Consider the following 12,542-nt stretch of genomic DNA (forward strand, 5'->3'; position numbering starts at 1 on the left):
TAAAACCTCACTTTGAATTTTTTGCATTTTTATAATTAAACATCACCTGTAGTAACTGCCTTTGTGGGCTACACATCTACAATACAATGTCTGGCTAGGATGAGGAAGCTTGGTTTGTGCCTTTTCCTACAACTTATGCTCATAGACTGTCATCACTCCAGAAACAGCAAGTGAGAAGCAATGTGAAAAACAAATCTCTTTTGTGATTGTGATTTTCCTTTCAAAATTTTGAAAAGGGAGTCTGCCAATCCCAACTCCTAAAATTAGGCTTATGGACTTTACAGGGATAATCCCTAATCAATTTTTCAGTTACTGTCTATGAAACCAGCAACTGTTATCATACATATGTTTACTTTTCTGTCCTCTTTCTTCTAAATCAAAATATCTAATGAACAATCAACCTATTTTTCTCTTTTATTTTAGCCAATTAGATTGCATAACTTTCTCACTAAGAACACTCTAATATCTCCATTTGACTTTTTGGTACAGTTTAATTTCAAATATTTCTTTTCATATAATCATGAATTAATGATTAATTATACACTCTATAGGTGGGGTTTTTGTTTTATTTTAATGTAATTTTGTCAAATGGATTTTCAAAATGTTTTACATGGCCTAAGTATTCTATTTTGATAGACTGCTATGCCAACATCATACACATACATAGTAAGTATTTGCTAAATTTTCCTCAATTTATTAAAAAACTATAGAATATCTTCTATACTAGATGATACTTCTGCCCTGGGAATTTGTATGATTGATCTTTGCAAATCTGCCTTGCAGAAGGGATAAAGCAAAGACCAATCAATTAAATATATGCACAAATAAGACAATTTTAGACCATGAAATATGCTATAGAAGGAATTAAAAAGAGATATTAATTAAGGAGTGTCCGATCTGTGTGTGAAAAGCTCAGGAAGATTGGCTTAGATTGCCTGAGCCTGCTTACCTTTAACTGAAAAGTTAATGGTGGCATGGAGGCAGCTGTGAGAAGTGCTGGCCACTAGTTTCAGGGACAATCAAGGCTAAGTATACATGAAAATGGGAGAAAATTTTTAATATATTAATGGAGAAAGAAAGAAATTTTCTTGAAATTTAGTGAATGACAGAGAAACACAGGGTCACAGAGAAAAGAGACATGCAGAGTAAGGACAATCTAACAGCAATGGGAATAAAATGGACATTTTAAATTTGAGTGCATGAAAAGCTAATTTGATTTTTCAGGAGTCTATGTGCTACAAAAATATATTTATTATTGAAAAAAATATTTGGAATCAGAAAAAAAATTAGGTAATTAAAATGACTTAGATAAAGTATGGCGATGAGCTTATTGAGAAGACTAAATAATGGCAATGATTTGGACAGTGAGGAAAAGGGACCAGTAAAGTGTCTTACATTTTCAACTCTAGCAAAGCAGATTAAAGGAAAGACTAAAGGTTCTATACTGGAAATGCAAATATGAATGAATTTTAGAGATCAAGGACACTACCAAAGTCATGTCGAATTTGTAAGCATCTCTGAATATTCATAGTGTTCTATCAAGTAACATTGTTTTAATGCACAGAGACATCAAGGATACAGATCTAAATTCAGAGTAACTGAAAATGGCATTTTTATTATAATTTTCATTTTCATAGATGCATTTTTACACACACATATATATGGGCTATAGAGTGATAATTAAATATTTGTTATATTAGTTCCTTCTCTGTAATACAGTGTTGTACTAACACCCCCAATGCAATTCAAAACTCTTTAACTTAGCTTACCTTTTCAGGGGATTCAGTCCATTTTTGGCTCTCTCCAAATGAAACATATTGGCAGAACGTCTTGGTGGAACATAGGCATTTAGTTCATGGTAGTCAAGAAGGAGCAGATGGGACAGAAGAAGGAATGAGAGACCAGACAGGAGCTCCAAGATCATTACTCCATGACCCATGTTATCAAGGCATAGCCAGAAGTTTGCTCCACCAACCCCCTGAGTGGATCCTCAAGCTATTCACATTAGCTCTCCATCCCGATCACCTCACATGTACACAATGTGTAAGGTCCAAATCCAAATAATACACAATATTTTTAATATTTTTGTTTCTTCAGTGTATATAATTTAATATAAAATGTACAATTAATTTATTATAATACCAACTGACCTACATTATACATTTTTTATAGAAAGTAAAATTAAATTAACTTTTTTAAATAGACAAAGTGTTGCTATGTTGCTCAAGCTGGCCTTGTATGTACTATATAGACCTGTCTGGCCTCAATCTCATGTGAGATTCCAAATGCATGCCACCAGTTTAAACTACTGTTAAGGGCTGGAGCTGTAGAAGAGTGGTAGAGAGCTCACTCAGCATACATTAACAGCCAGGATTCAATCCCGAATATCACCACCAAAAATGAAAAAGAAAAGAAAAATCACATTTTATACCTTAAGTATGATGATTATTACTTTCAAACTAATATATTGACACTTCTTCTCAAATATTTTTAAGAAAACTACTTTAAGATTAATTTCATTTAGAAAAATGCATTATATATTTGTTTTTATAAATGAATACATTTCCCCAATTAATTTCACTTATTTGGTATTTTTCTTATTCCTTGTGAAAATAAAGATGAGTCATGGATATGAAAGCAACATTTATCTGGTAACTTTTTGTCCAGATCTTTTATGATCTTGATACAAATCAAGGAGAGAATTCACAGACTATTCTACAAGTATTCTCTCTCAAGTCTCATTGGCTGAATTGTGGCTGGTAATGGTCTGTAAAAGCAAGCCAATTTGCCCCTTGATGGAGATTACTGCACAAATGTAGCAAAGAGCTTTAGAAAATGTGACACGCTTTCTACTCAACAGTGAAAGACTCGATTAGTTTCTTAGTTTTCTTTTTGTGCAATGAAAATAGGTCTTGCTTGTTAATTCTTTTTAATCTCACACATCAGTTTCTCAGTACCATTGTTGCTTATTTATACACTTACAGAGTTATACTTAAGACAATAAACTGTAGAAAATATTTTAAAAATTTATCACCAATTGTTATCTAAACATTATTTGGTGAGGTTAAATATTTCAAGTCTAAATTGATTATAAGGATAATAAAATTTTTTGAGAGAAGAACGCTTTACTTTCAACATTTCTAAATTTCTCAGTATTAATTACCTGGAATTTATCTCCCAGATTGACTTTAAACATAAAATCTGATTATGGTATAGCTATCCCTACAGTTAATACCTATGACAATTTTTCTTTAGTTGTTATGTATTAGGCCATATACAAATATAAAAAAGACATTGATACTTATAACTATCATATATATTTATAAAATTGACCCAAAATATATAATTAAACCAAAAAATTAATATTTATGATTTCTGTCTGACACTTTATTACAGTGATTTGTAGCAATATTTGAGGCAATTTTCTAATAAGAGGAAATGAATCATTTGTCAAGCATAATCAATTTATTTAATTGAAATAAACATATTAAAACTATTTTCTTAAAATATGTTTTATATTTTTTGTTGAGAAGAATAATTTGATAACTAAAACTTACAACTGTTTCAGAAAATACTTACTAAGAATACAGTTAAGCCAAAGGCACAGTTAGAGCTGTCATACTTTTGTATGCTTACAAAGAGCTATCATTACAATAAAGGATGTAAATTCAAAATATGCAAAAATACTTTTCATCAGGATATTCTATATATAGAAAATTTAATATAGGTTAAGGAAGCAACATAATTTAATCTAATTTATCTAATTTATCCTGAAGCTTGAAAGTAATATTAATATTATCTTTCAATATTGCTTGAGATTAATAATCACAAGTTTGAAATAGACTCAAAGAAACATTAAATTTCAACTGACTACTTTTGTAAGACTCCTGATTCTGAAGATAGATATTAAGCACTTCTCAAAGATTTAAAAACTTACAAAAGGTATTATTTCACAGATTTGTTTTTTTCCATTCATTTAGCAGATAATGGCTGAGTGTCTCCTTTAGGTAGATATTAGTTTAGGCACTGGGGAACCAAGAACATGTCATAAATGGTTCCTGTACAAAAGACTGATGACATGTGAACAAGTACTGTACTCAGAATAAACTCTGCCATTATGGGGCAGAAGGGTGCACACACACACGCGGACATACACACACACACACACACACACACACACACACACTACAAGGAAGTAACAGTCAAAACTGCTTCAGTGGTAAAACTTGAGTCATAATGAAGAGAAATGTTTGCTAGCACAAAAGTGACAAAAGGAAAACAAAGAGAAAATGCAGAGAGATATAAAAAGTCACAACCTTCATGGAAAATGCAAACATCTGGCCATTATTAACATATAGTCTATGAGGAACAATAATATACAGTGACACTGAAGATGTTGTCAAAGACAAGGTCATGGATAACTTATACTACTTTCTCCATTTCTCAGTTTCCTGCTTTCTATCCATCATTTTTCCAAATCACTCCTTATTTTCTTTCATTGCTATAGTACTTTGATATATTCATCAAGATACAATTTGCCTACAGTAGTATATATTCTTTCATGTATAAAATTTTTCTGCTTATTTTGATATTTATGTTCATAATTTATAAACATCATGAAGTAAATGAAATTAATTTCTAAACCTTTCCATTCTATAGTCCCCTTTGAGAGTGAACTAATTAAATATTCAGTACTTTTTTTTTATCTTTTAATTTTTCATCCACCATTTTGGTTATGAGTCACAATTTAACCTGAGTACTGTACTATTTTTTTTTACATTTACCCAAATAAAGGTAAAATATGTTCAGGTAGTAAAGGTAACTCTTTTGATATATAAATTTCTCCTCATTTCTACAGGATACCTCTCTCTCTCAACCTACTTCCCTTAAAAGTAACAGCAACCTTGTTCAAATGTTCTGTGATATACAAAAATCAAGTCCTCCAATTAAATTGTACCTACATAATTAATATCTCTGTATTACTTTCATTTACAGACTTCAAAGTAGGAAAAATATAATCTTATTTTCTCAGATATTTCTTCTTTCATACAAACATATAAATACAGTATCTGATCAAATAATATGGCATGTGTTTAAGTTATAAAAAATATTGCAGTAAAAGACACATTGCCATTAATGGACCTAAAAATAGTCACCATTGCTTTTGACACACTTATCCCATTGTTCTGGCCTTTTTCTGCAACATTTCTGCAAGTTTTCTTTCCTGCATATATTTGGATTGTGATTAAAAAAAATAATATGATGAATGAAATTGCCAAATGTCATCCAACAGAAAGGCAGGCTTGTAAAACACTACAATTTATCTTCATCAACCTTCATTGCCAGATTTGGCACCAAGATATTTTTAGCTCTTGATTAATGTCAAAATGACCATAAAAGGTGAAATTTTTAGTTGATACAGGACAGCAAGGTAGCTATGACAGTATTACTAAAGTCAATAGAGTTCCATAACTCCTTCAAAAACTGGCAAGAACAATCAATGTGTTTTCAAAGCCAGGGTGGGATATATTTTGGAGGAAATTAATGACAATACATGTTTTACTTTAACTGATATTTTTAACTTAATATTTTCTTGAATTTTGTGATAATACTTCATATATATTTTTATGTGCACTCTTGTAATTTAGCAAATATTTATGTAGGTTTTATGATGATAAATGCCAATGTTAGACATACTTGGGAGGACCATATGTAATATAAAAATGATTATTATTATACAATGCTCATATCAAAGACAAAAGATTAATCTGATCTTGACTAAATTTCATCTTCACAAAAATCCATAAGTTGAGCTTTAAGTCTCAATACCTCAAATGTAACAATATTTTAAAATAAAGCCTTTGAAAAGGTAATTAAGTTCAAAAATACTGACGCAAAACTGAGTTTAGTATTTATTCTTCAAAAATTCAAATTTAATGAAATATTTAGTTCTTGAGATTTCTAAGATTATGATTCTGTATTTGTATCTCTAATGATAAATAAGTATGCTTACTTAAATATCAAAGAACCTAAGAATTGCATGTATTCTTTGAGAAAGTGCAAATGTAAAAATAGAGAATCTCTGACCTTTGCAAACAATAGTCCTCTCTTATACACAGAAGAAATATTCCATGATGACAAAGTAGAAGCATGAAACTGAAAATCAATCATAGTGTGTGTGTGTGTGTGTGTGTGTGTGTGTGTGCACATGACACAGCAGTGAGGTGGTTCCTAGGGTGATTGATATCTTACTTTGGGTGAGGAGACAATATGAGATTTCATGTGGCTAAGCAGGATTATATATAGTTTAAAAATTGGGAATCATTTACTTCTTGAGTTTTTCAGTTAGTATTTTTAGATCATGGTTGCCTACAACAAATTGAAACTATGGAATGTAAAATCATGGACTACTGTACCTGATTTATTTTAGTATAACATGGGATAATTTGGGCATCAAATTCACTTTGATTCTAAGAATATATTGCAGAGTAGTATACTTTTATGCTTGCTAATAATTAAAATACCTCATTTGCTTTAATTCAATGATTTTATAAATAGGCAATTTAAAATATACATTGTATTATACTTTTGGCATTATATGCTTTCTATATATTTACAGGTACTTTGCATTCTAATCAGTTGAAATAAAAATGAAACAGAAAGATCAAGTACTTTGAGGAAGAAACATATATGGATAAGAATGTTTGCACATCATATATCAAATAAAACACAAATGTACAAGAGAGATAAATAACTCAAACAGTTAATAGAAAGAAAACAAATAACCTGACCAAACATTTGCGAAGGACCTGAAAAGACAGTTCTCAAATGAAGATATGCAAATATGCAGCAGATAATATTGATAACAAGGATGAACTGTATATTTCAAAAAGGTAAAAGAAAGAGTTTTTAATATTTCCCCAAAAAGAAATAAAAATTTCGAGGAGATACATTTAAAATGATGTGTGTGTTTATACCAAAATCTCATAACACTACATAACTATGTATGATTTTTAGATTAGTTTGTGTCAGTTAAGAAATACAAACTGAAATCACAATGAGCTCTCACTTCGCAGGCTTAGCATGTTTCTACAAAACAATCCACAAAGAATTACAAATATTTATGAGGATGTAGACAGGAGGGAAACCTTGTATACTGTGGGTGGAAGTATAAATTGGTACAGGTAAAGCATATCTAAATTACTTGGGCACAAAAGTGTTTCATGGTTTGGATTTTTTCAAGTTTTAGAATATTTATATATAGATAATGTTGGAGTTAAGGCCTGAATGCAAAAATAAAATGCATGTATGTTTCATGTATATCACATACATACACATAGGCAGAAAGTAATCCTGAAAAAAATTTCAGTTCATCTGTATTTTGACTGCTGCATGTCCAATGAGTTGAGGGATAAAATTTCCCACTTCATAAGGATATTAAAAAATATTTGCATTTTAAAGCATTTTGGAATTAGGGAAAATCTTATGGCAGTTTTTCAAAAATATAAAAATAAATCTACCAAAAGTTATAACAACAGCACTACTGAGTACCTATAAATAATAAATTCAACCAATTTTCACATATTCTCTCATGTTTACAACAACATTATTTGCCATAGTCAGTCTATAAAATAAACCTATACATACAGTGATAAAAGTAGAGATAATGGATAGCAAATAAATGTAAGGTGTCATACATATATTTATACCGTGGAATACATTTAGCTATAAAATAGAATGAAATTCTGTAATCTCTGACCATGTGGATGAACCTGGAAGACATGTTAAGTGAAATAAGCCAGGCACAGAATGAAAAATACTACTTATAGATGGTCCCACTTATATATGGTTACATATGATTATATATGGTCCCACTTGTATATGGATTCCAAGGAATTTAAATTCATAGAAGCAGAGTGTAGAAAGGTGGGTTCAAGTGACTTGGTGGGGGTATGTGGAGATACTGGTGAAATAATACAGAATTTCAGTTACATGAGATAAATTCTGGAGATAAAACATAAAATGTGCTTATTCAGTTAATAGTAAAATAATTTATACTTGAAATTTTCTGTGAGTGTATTTTTAAAATATTTACTCCTCACATACAAAATGTAAATATGTGAGCTAATGGCTTATCAGCTTGAAAGCAGCAATCCCTTCACATTCTATATTAACACATTTTACATCATAAATATATTGAATTCTTGTTTTTCAATGATACCTCAATAAAAGTGGGGCAGAGAGAAAAATGACTATGCACACTGCTTTCTAGTTTTAAATGATCACCAAATATTTGAGCAATCCCTTATGAGATCACACTTTATACAATTAGGGTTAAATTGCCTTTTCTTGTCTGCATCTTCAAGCAACTCCCATGCCTGTCCTCTTCAACCTAGATGGGTGGTACTCCACATACCAAGGGACCCTCCCTGCTCTACTTGGAAAGTGCTGACCTGCTCTGGACCACAATGCCTCTTTTCTTCACTCTCCTACACAGATTCCATATTGTCCTGCTAGGGAATCCCCAAGGACATTTATTCTTGATTTTTCAGAAAGAGAAAAGAGGAAGAGAAGGAAGATAAAAGAAAGAGGGGGCTTGTGTAGAAGGAAAAAGGAAAATAAGAGGGGAAAAGGGAATATTAAAGTATAATAATATTTTTTATCAACATCTCATAGTTCAAGATATGAGGATTCAAGGGTAGAGGAGTCACAGGCCAGAATGGGATATATACTAGACAGGTAGCATCTGAAGGGAGGACATCTACAGAAATTGGTCTGAGTGATGCAGGTCAGAAAAGGAAGTCAAACTAGTGGGACAAGGGTGAACCTTCACAATGTGTTGGCAGAGATGAGGTGCTATACCCTGAATGGGATGAAGAGCTTGTCTAGATTGTTTACACAGTAGAAGGAGCTGAAACACAATAAATGGCACATCCTGGAAATGCGTGGATTGTTTTAAAATATTTTATCAGTGGATAGAAATACTATTTACACTCTCACAGATCGCTGAGAATGTCAATATATTTCACCTATAATTTCACAGTTTAATTAAGAAACTATAAAATGAAATATGATATCAAACTTGTGCATATACCTTGTTTAAATCCATCAGCCTTGATTCAATAAATAATATTTGCTAAGTAAATAGTACTTTTATTTCAGGTGATTATTTCTTATCATTTGTTTAAATGTCCTAAATGCCTATACACACAAAAGAATTGTTAAAAGAAAAAAGAAAAGATCAAATTTTGGGAACCATGAAAAGCAATTCTTATGAAACTGCTTCATAGATGCAGTTGGAAGTACAGAAATTGTTTTATTTTGCAAAATGCTTGCCTCAGCTACTCAGCACTGCACCCTTTTAAATATGTGCACACTGTAGTATTAACAATACAGAATACATGACATTTATAAATATATACATAAACAATCAGCCCAACATGTATGACATACATGAAGCTCAAGACCATATAAGTACAAGACACTTTACAGCAGCTTTGTTTGCAAGGAGTTTGACTATTATCTTGTTGCTTGTGGAAAGCTATTTCTTATTGTGCAACAGGAGAGTAACAAGATTAGATTTACATCTTTGTTTCCAAAGAGTAATCTGACTCAAGCATGATGAATTATGATAGGGAATATAACTGATGAGGGGAGAACAGCTAGAATGATATCTTTCTTGTCTTAGTAAAAGAAAATAGTGATTTTTATGCAGTTATGTGAAGAAGACATAACGCAGCTTATATTTAGGATATATTTGACTTGTATTTGACATGTACTTGAAATAACTATATGATTATTTTTGTCCTGGGAATACTATTTCATACATAAATAGAGAAGAAAAGGAAGAAAATATCAGCTATTTCCACATTTTGTTATATAACTGGGCTAGGCTTAGGCAAGACAGTAAATTAGGTAAAACATGCATTTTTTTTTCTTTATCGTATCTTTATATATTGTTTTCTTACACATTCTTATATATTGTTTCTTATACAGTGTTCTCGTGCTCTCCTAACTTCTTTCTTGTGACATACATTAAACATACAAATAAAATTTCCAAAATATCAGTTGTTTTCCTTATCTATACCAATTCTCAAAACATCGATTACATTTGGGCAGGAAAATAAATGAATAAAATAAATAAGTAAATTTGACAAAAATAATTGTACACATTTGCTGAAGGACTAATACGTCTTGATTCTACTTAGAATGTTCTTATATATTTACTGTTAAGAAAGAATCCTGGCCTCATACAGAGTGGCATAGTGCAAAACAACTAAAATCCCATATGTATTGAAAGTGGGCAATGAGACTTAATGTATCAAACAAGACAATTTATTACTCAGAGCAGAGCAAACATCATGGACATCAGCGAGTTATATCACTTTCTTGTCTCCAAGTCCAGAGGGATGGCACAGTGGTCACAGATAGCTCCTAGGTATACTGGGCTTTATATTGCAGCTCAGAAAACCTACAATTTAATACAGAAAATAAGAAACAAGGCTGTACTTCTGGGGATTTGACTCCATAGTTCCACTGCCTGCTTTACAAGCTCAAGGCCCTGATTTTGATCCCCAGTACCAAAAAACTGAACAAACAGACAAACAAGGCTGCATTTTAATCAAAACTTATAGAATCAAAGAAATATCACAGAGGAATTTCCCCTTAACATTTCAAAATGTGCTAGAGATTTGGCTCAGTGGTTCCACTGCCTGTGCCTCAAGAACAAGGGCCTGAGCTCGATCCCCGGTGCTGGGAAAAAAATAAACAAATAAAAAATAAATTTTAAAAATTCAAAATGTATGCATTTGTAGACAGTCAGGAGAGGGAGTTTGGAAGGAGGAGGAATGGGAAAAAAAGGGGGCTGATGTACTGTGTACAGTTGCAAATTCCCTATCATGAGTGTTAGCATTATGTATTCCTAAAATATACCAATAAATGTTTTGCTATTACAAAACTCATATACAACAAGTAAAATTTTAAATATTTTAGAAGTAAAAGTATATGAGTGCCTTTGTGAAAAAAAAAATGTAAAAAGAGAGGCCAAGCAAGAGCATTTGAGAAGTGTGAAGTAATATTTAGTTCTACTCAGTTATGTGAGCTGTTAGTCCAATATCTAAGTTGCATCTGATTTAAACATTCTTAACTTTCTCAATCTAAATGGAGAAAAACTTTCACTTTGTAAATTTCTCTTATTATATTTCATTTTGTTTTAGTCTCTCAATTGTTATTCTGGGGAAGATGGCAGCTGGGGAGGAGGATTTTGGTAGGGATCTTTTGAGTCCTGGGTAGGGAGACTGAATGTGAGGCCAGAGCACTGAAGTGGCTTGGGGAGAGCTGAGGATTGCAGCTGCATGTAATGTATTGGTGCACTAAGTCCTTACATTCAAGAACAAGCACAAATGCATGTTTTTATAAATAGTGGTAGGATTAATGTTTACAAAGGGATAAGGGTCGGAGTATAGTTTTAATTGTTGAATCTTCTTTTTATCTTGTAAAAGTTAGAGTACTGAATGAAAAAGATAAAGCAAGGAGCAGCAATGCATATATGCCTGCCACACTATCCAGAGCCCTGCTTTAAAATGTTCTTTTCCTTTTACTTAAATACTATTTCTTTTGTATACTTCAATATACAGTATTTTTTCCTTTTATTGAGTTTATTGGTACATTTTTGGGATACATTACAATTACATTCATTATTGGGATCTTGTACCTTTACATAACAGGTTTTCGTTCTCATTTTTTCCCCTTGTCCGTGCCCTCCCTTCAATCCCTCCTAACCTCCCCATTTACAAACTATATACCGTAATTTTTTAAGAAACACTTTCTGGTCCCCCTTCTTTCACTCGTAGACAAAAGCTTTCTTTCTCTTTATAATTTTTTCCTACTCTTAACCTCCATTGGTTCTAGAATTAATTCCTCAATTTTAGAGAAAATGAACTTGGGTTTCAGATATCTAGTAGGTTTGGGATGTACATCTCTTTCCCCTGTATCATTTTGGAGTTCTTCCACAGAGATTACCAGTCTGGGTTAAGAGTTTTCTTTCATAGGTCCTAACTTTGGTCTTTATGCTTCATAGATTGTAACTTTTGCTTCATAGATTCTAGTTTTAGTGTCATATAAATTCTGGCTGCTGTTTCAGCGTTTGTTCTAAAAGTGTCTTCATTTGTGTGTTTGCAAATTTTGTGTTTTTTTATGCATTGTGTTTTGTTAAAATTACGCTTTATTCTTGTTTTGTACATGTTGCATTTGGACTTAGTTGCTTCAAAATGCTGTGAGATGGGTGTCTTATGAAATCATCTCAGATAAAGACAGCTAAGGCTATTATCTGTCCCTTACAGAATCAAAAACAAATGGTGGCTCCTCTGCCAACCTGTAATTGCCCTTGGGGCAGCTGCCACTCTCAAAGCAGAGGACAGGTTTCTGCACTTGCCCTCTGGTGAAACACCACTCCCATTGATGCCAATGGTAGGTGGAATATTGACCAGACAGGTAATTGGGTTCCTTTCAGAGATAGATCTCTGATTCTGTGAAATTGTGGA

Source organism: Fukomys damarensis, unplaced genomic scaffold, assembly GCF_012274545.1.
Source record: "Fukomys damarensis isolate Sample0158 unplaced genomic scaffold, DMR_v1.0_HiC HiC_scaffold_6, whole genome shotgun sequence".
NCBI lineage: Eukaryota > Metazoa > Chordata > Mammalia > Rodentia > Bathyergidae > Fukomys > Fukomys damarensis.